The sequence below is a fragment of the Maylandia zebra genome, linkage group LG23 (assembly GCF_041146795.1).
Source record: "Maylandia zebra isolate NMK-2024a linkage group LG23, Mzebra_GT3a, whole genome shotgun sequence".
NCBI lineage: Eukaryota > Metazoa > Chordata > Actinopteri > Cichliformes > Cichlidae > Maylandia > Maylandia zebra.
This window is the reverse complement of record NC_135188.1, coordinates 38,215,677-38,222,873: the sequence shown is the minus strand read 5'-3', so window position 1 is coordinate 38,222,873 and position 7,197 is coordinate 38,215,677.

The following is a 7,197-nucleotide window of genomic DNA, read 5'->3' as shown; positions in this document are numbered from 1 at the left end:
GAAGCTTCTTCAGTTCTAAGGTCAAATGGTGGAGAGTCCCAGATATAAACCTAGTGGGAGTATCCCCCCACAGAGGGACAAAAGGACCCCCTGATGATTATTATTATTAATAACAACAACAACAACAACAACAACAACAACAACAACAATAATAATAATAATAATAATAATAATAATAATAATAATAATAATAATAATAACAATAATAATAATATCCTGGCATTATGTTGCAAATGATAGGGTTTAGGTCCCCATAAATGGAAAAATGAACCTCAAACAGTGATCTAATTGCCAAAAGAGATGTAACCATAATATAAAACTTTCACTTGAGGGGCCAACTGGAAAAGCACTTTTTTCCCTTTAGGTTTATATGTACTTTAAAAATGTTGTATTTTCAGAATAACATAAATTATACAACTTCTGGAAAAAAGACATAACTTTCAAAAGATTTCACTTTTTTCAAAACCACACTAGACAGATGGTTAAGAAATCCAGCTGTAACTTAGCTGGGCATGTTTAGTAGTTCCAAGTTCCACAAAAAAGTATTAATCAACATTTTCTGGAACAGGAAAAAGGAGGGAAGATTTCTCACATTTAATTAAATAAGGCCATGCTGCTGTTTCTAACGAGAACAAGAAAACAAGAAAACATGCAACCTGAGATACATCCCCAACCCCCGGGCCTCGGACCGGTGCCGGTCCGTGAGTCGTTTGATACCGGGCCGCGAGAGTTGAGGCTCAGGTGTGAAATGTATGGTTTTCAGGGTTTTTATCGGTTTTCAGCGTTATTTTGTTATCGTTTTTATCGTTAACTCGGTTTTCCTTGGTCTTTTCACGTGTGTTATGAATAAATCTTCTTTTTTTTGGTACCGGTACTAGTTTTATTTTGTTGTATTTATCCGCGACACCTTAAAGGCCGGTCCGTGAAAATATTGTCGGGCATAAACCGGTCCGTGGCGCAAAAAAGGTTGGAGACCGCTGATATATACTATACTGATTTTACAAACTAAACCCTGCCAAAGGCAAAAAGGTATGACAACCATGGTTATTAAGCTTACGGGAAATAAAAGTAACAGTTAAAAAAAAAGGCATTAAGGTGATCTAACTGTAACCCACTCCTGGGTAAGACCTCACTCTAGGTTCGGGGAGGAGCTGGACATGAGTGCGAATAATCATAACACAGAAATTTCAGTTAACTGTGACTTTAGTTTCAACAGGTAACAGTTTCATAACAGTTTCACAACAAAACAACAACTAGGGCCCTTAAAATTATGAAGCGCCTTGAGACGACTTTTGTTGTGATTTGGCGCTATATAAATAAAATTGAATTGAATTAAAAAAAGAAAAAAAATGCATTGTCCTTAATCACTGAAATTGTCCTTTTGAAAGTATTTATTAGGTTGCAACCTTATAGATCAGTTTATTCCTCGGAGTTTATAGCGGGTCAGTCAAGTCAAAGCACAGATCGAATGAGGGAATGATCTGTAATGATCCGTCAGTCAGCAAAAAAGTCCAGTGAAGTTTCACACTTAGTGTTTTTATAGTCTTGAGCAGTCGTCCCCAACCCCCGGGCCTCGGACCAGTACCGGTCCGTGAGTCGTTTGGTACCGGGCCGCGAGAGTTGAGGCTCAGGTGTGAAATGTATAGTTTTCAGGGTTTTTATCGGTTTTCAGCGTTATTTTGTTATCGTTTTTATCGTTTACTCGGTTTTCCTTGGTCTTTTCGCGTGTGTTATTATATTGTATCGTATTGTATCTTTATTTATTTCAGACATATACAGAAAAAAAAACAATATATACACAAGTACACATACTTGCATTTACAAATACGAATATATATGTAAATACACACACGTATGTGCTCAGATAAAACAAAAAAAAGAAAATAAATAAAATAAAACAGAGTCTAAATGACATGAAATGACAATTATTAGGTGTGAAATGGAGCAGGAAGAAGTATAGCATAATTATTAATACCTACCCCATGCTCAACATTCTATTGAATCCCACTATTCACCTAATTCCCATCATCACTTACCCCACACAATAAACAAGGAGAACATGTATAAACATAGCTACAGTGATAGATATAATTTAGATAAAATTTAGCATAGTTATATATACAATGGGTGATCAACTTTATCAGTTTCGTATTCTTCCAAAAGCATAAGAATAAATTTTCTTTTTATCGGTACCGGTACTAGTTTTATTTTGTTGTATTTATCCGCGACACCTTAAAGGCCGGTCCATGAAAATATTGTCGGGCATAAGCCCGTCCGTGGCGCAAAAAAGGTTGGGGACCGCTGATCTAGAGTGCACTTTTTTTGTCTGTTCACTGTTGCCAGTCGGGGTGACTGGTGGAATCCTACCAGAAATCAGATAAACCATTGGCCGTCTGACTGTGCAGATCTGGATCCTGGAAATCACACTGGGAGGCTCGCCAACAATTGGAATCACTGGTCTTTCCTCATGGAGTTCATAGCTTACTAAAAGACCTGACATGTATTTAGAAACAGGTTTACAGTCTCTGATCTATCACTTATTTCAGCATTCAAATTAATCATAAACTCAACAACGATAACTGCAATTTGCAATTACTTACATCCTGAAAAAGTGTGGTACTCTTCAGTTAACAGGTTAAATTGTAACTCGTGTTAGAACTTCTGCTTAACCAACATAGTTGCAATAGACACACATGTAACACAATTATTAGACAAATGAAATACAAATGTTAAAGCTTAAATTTTTTCAGAACATACGTTACACTAAATTCGGCACAAAAGCTATCAAATTGCATTTGTTCCCTCATAACACAAAGGCTCATCATTGACATGACACCTACAGTAGAGAAATGTGCATTAACTACTATGATAAGCATCATTGTCATGATCATTGAACATAGAAGGTAAATCAGTTAGCTTACAGAGACATGTGGAACGCTATTAACTTAGCTGACACCTCTGCTGATTTCGACAGTTCTGTCTAACATTCAACTCACTATTGAAATGTTAGCCGAAAACTTCTGAACACTTTTTAACAACTTTTATGAAGCCTTGCTTCCGTAACCAAGGCAGTTTCTGCTGCAAATTAAGATAGCGTCAGATTTTTCTTTTTCCTCTAATGGCTCGTAACAATACGCCATGTAAACACACAACTTCCTGTGAAAACTTCAAAATAAAGCTCCTGCTAGGCACAGCAGGAAGTGTGAAAATAAAACTTTTTTTCACATTATCACTTCTTGTGACAATAAAATAAAACAAATAAAAGAATTATTCTGAAACTAAACAAATACCTTATAAAGCTCATCTTGTTTTAACCCGTTTCTCCAGCTGGGTTACATAACCAAGTAAATAGACAGAAAATATTTTGGCTGTCTTGTTGGTTTGGAAGACACATGGACAGCTAAGTCATCAGATAATGTTAATACGCTGGATTGGCAAGGAGTATCAATAGACTATGGGTAAAAGAAAATGTGCTAACTTGGTCTGGTAACCATAGAGCCAGCCACAATACCATGTATTATAGCCATAATACCAAGTTATACATGGTAAAGTTGCAACACCCTTTACTGCGTACAACTTTAAGCTTTTATACAAATGAAATGAGAAATTAGTTTATTTATATGCTGTGAAGTTGGTCATTTCAGCATGATGGGCCCTGTGGGGACCAGTTAGCTTTTGGTGTCAGTCTCAAGTGGTCACTGAAAGAACCTCACTTTTTGGCAATTGATCGTTGGGTTCATCGATGTCAACCCTCAGAGGCTGCCACGTAATTATGACAAATCCTTGATTCACTGCATTTCCTCTCAAAATAAAATTGGATTATAACACCATTTACCCAGTTATCAGCAAACACTGACTTTTTATATCTATTGAGCAACAAATGGTGCTTACACTTAGCTCTTCTGCATACCATGAAAAAGCTGCTTGAAAAAAGATGACACACCCGTTTTATCGCAGTGAGTCAGATAAATGTTTGCAACTTTGTTGTCCCTACTTGATTCATCATTTTACACATTTCCACAATGGCTTTACAAGGTAATAGGAACTACTGAATTGTCATAAATGCTTTTATTGCCAAGTTTGAATTAATATCTTAACAAGGAGCCTTTCAAAAGGCAGCAATGAAATTAAACAGTTGATAAACTCTGAAGTCTTAAAATCAATACCCTATCCAGTCCTCTTAAACACACCCTTCAAACTGCATGTCAGGCAGCTCCGACAAAGCGGATTCTACCACAGTTAGTGCAAATGCTCACTCGGAGAAACAGTATGTATTTTAGGATCCCTATAATTTTGTCCACAATTGGTATTGTTTTCCACTAGTATTTATTAGATGGAAGACTGTGCTGCAGTGTGTGCTTTCACAATGACTTCCCATTCCCCATGTAATCTGCCTTTACACCAATAGTCAGGGGAAATGACAGCATCCCATATTGTGGCATGCTAAAAGTTTAAATGTGCGTGTTCTAATCACTGATTCTGCTAAATAATACATTAAATGCATCAACATTGGCTGCAGCAGAACTAAGCTCCTTAGTAGAGCTGCTTGCATTGTGTCTGTTTTGCTGCCATATTATATGAAGAGCGGATATCAATGCAGCAGCCTAATGGTTATGATGGTGTAGTGGAGCCCGTGGGAACCAGTGGTACATGTGTGAATGGGTAAGAGATACAGCTCTGGGAAGGCTCGACTTTCAACAGTAGGACCCTTGAGAGCACTGTGTGCCCACTGAGGCCTTCACTGCATACGTGATAACACTTCAGCAGGCAGCATCACTGTAAGATGCTTATTCTTTCTGATGTTTAGGATCAATAGCAGCTGCATAACGCTTGTTGCTGGTCTATTAATTACACATGGGCCACAAAATGAGGAACATAATTGTTCAACATGTCATATATGTTCTCTAGTCGCATCCAATATTTATTTTGTGGTTTGTACTGGTTACATCTATTCACATGAATTTAAATGCCTCTCGTAAAGTAGAACTTGAGAATGTGTGCTTTTATTTGTATGCGTGTGAATGACTGAACATGTACAAAATCTTGCAGCAAGAAATGTAAAAATTACAGCTACAATTTGTATTTGAATAAATATGCAACATAATCATTGAAGGTCAGAACGCCTACATGAAACAAAAATATACTTTATGACCTTGTTCTCCTCTTCTTACCACTTCATACCTACAAAGGGTTTTGAACGTATTCCAAGAATCTTCTTACCTCTACATAGTGCGGTTTTTAGGTGCATTTCTTTGTATTTTAGCAATTTGACCTGATCAAACAAGAAGCTTTGTGTGTGTGTGTGTGTGTAGTGACAGTGTGGGATGAAGTATACTTTTGATATATTTTTTTTTCCTGATGTTTCTTTAGCTAATGAGGACGTATTGACTGTTCTGATAGCGCTTTCAATGAGCCTGTGGAAGCGCGAGTTTCAAGTGCAGCCACATTATTCTGTTTTCCTTGCAAGACGCCTACATACATCAGGATGATCCATCTCCAGAGTCATTAACAAAATCACTTTAGTGCACTTCTGACAAGCCTCAGTGATTGCCACTAATGAACTTAGCACATCACAGATAAATCAAAGCTAAGAAAAAGACTTGGTTCATGCACAGCTGAGAAAACAGGCAAATGATGTAGGGGCACCTATTCTTTATTGGACTGAAACGATCAGTGACCTGTCATACACACATGGAGTGAAAATGCTAACAGGTTCCTTTTTTTAAAATTAATTATTCGATGTTTACTTTTTTGTAATGATTATCCTTTTATTTTTTTCAGATAGTAACGAGTATAGTTTGTTCTTGATTTTTCTGGCTACAAAATGTTTCCATCAATTCATCCATCCATTTATCCATCCATCCTTCTTTTGCTTATTCAATTCAGGGTCATCAATGAATTGGAGCCTATTGCAGCTGTCATTAATTTACCCTATAACTTATGTTTAGTTTAGACCTTTTTTTTATGGACTGTGCGATCTCATTTCAAGTGTATATGTGGTCAGAAATATGTTTAGCTAGCAGCAGTTGGTTTAGTTAGCAGCAGGGCACATGACTGAGACTGGTAGCAATTAATCCACTCTATGTTTCTGCCCAGGTTTGTAGCTCAAACATTATCAAAATAAGTGATCTTATAAAGGTATGGCATATTGGAAATATGAATGCTGCAAAAAGTAACGTCACTGTATGACACACAGTGAAACGCTTTTCTTAAAAGTAATGCAGTATGTTACTCAATTACAACCAGGAGAAAGACAGTTGTTATACTACTATGTTACTATGTGGATCCTGCTGTAGAAAGATGAACAGGTAGAAATGGAGGCTGCAGCCTGACTGTTCATCAGTTTGTTACCTGAAGTTCTGCAGCGGCTGACTTGGCTAACTTAGTGTTAGCATGTTGTCTGTGCAGGTGCTTCCAAGGGCAAAGTTGTGTATGATGTCTGATGCAGTTGTTTCTCTCTTCGAGCAGTCTCCACTTTACCATTGGACTCTCATCCTTTGTGCAACAAAAATGTTATGTCCAAATCCACGCTGTAAACTGTGCCACTGTTTTCCTCCTCCGACACATGAACTGAAATAGGCTGATCGCAGCGATAGTTCAACAACTGATAAGCGGATCGATAGGCAGGCAGACTAACAATTCCAAGGATTTGCAGGCAGACTACCAACACATTGCAATCAAAGTGAATCATAGGGAATTTATGTTTATGTGTTAAATCTGCGCCATACATATGTCATAGCTAAAGACCCCTGTGTAACTCTGCCTTGTAACCTCAACCATTACGTAGACTGCAACTTGTCATGCACCTAGCTACAAGTCATGTCAGAGCAACGATGGGCCTGTTTAGTACCAATGATTCCTGCTATGAATTTTCAGCTAGTTTTTCAGCAATTTTTGAATGAGCTCATATAGTTGGGGAAACATTTGGGAATGAATATGCTTGCCTCGACCAAAGAAAAAAAAATGAGCACAAAACAAGAGTGTGAACATACCATTTTATTTGTTTCTGTTGTGGTTTGCATTGCATCTTAAACCAAACCACCATATTCACCACATAAGTCTAAATAAGCTGTCTGTCGGTGCCGATGAGCATAACTTACTTGCGATACATCTGTTTGCAACAGGGGACTTTACTAAACTGCTTTCCAACAGGTTGTACTCTGATAATATTCTGCTATAAAAGCAAAGCTGCTGAGT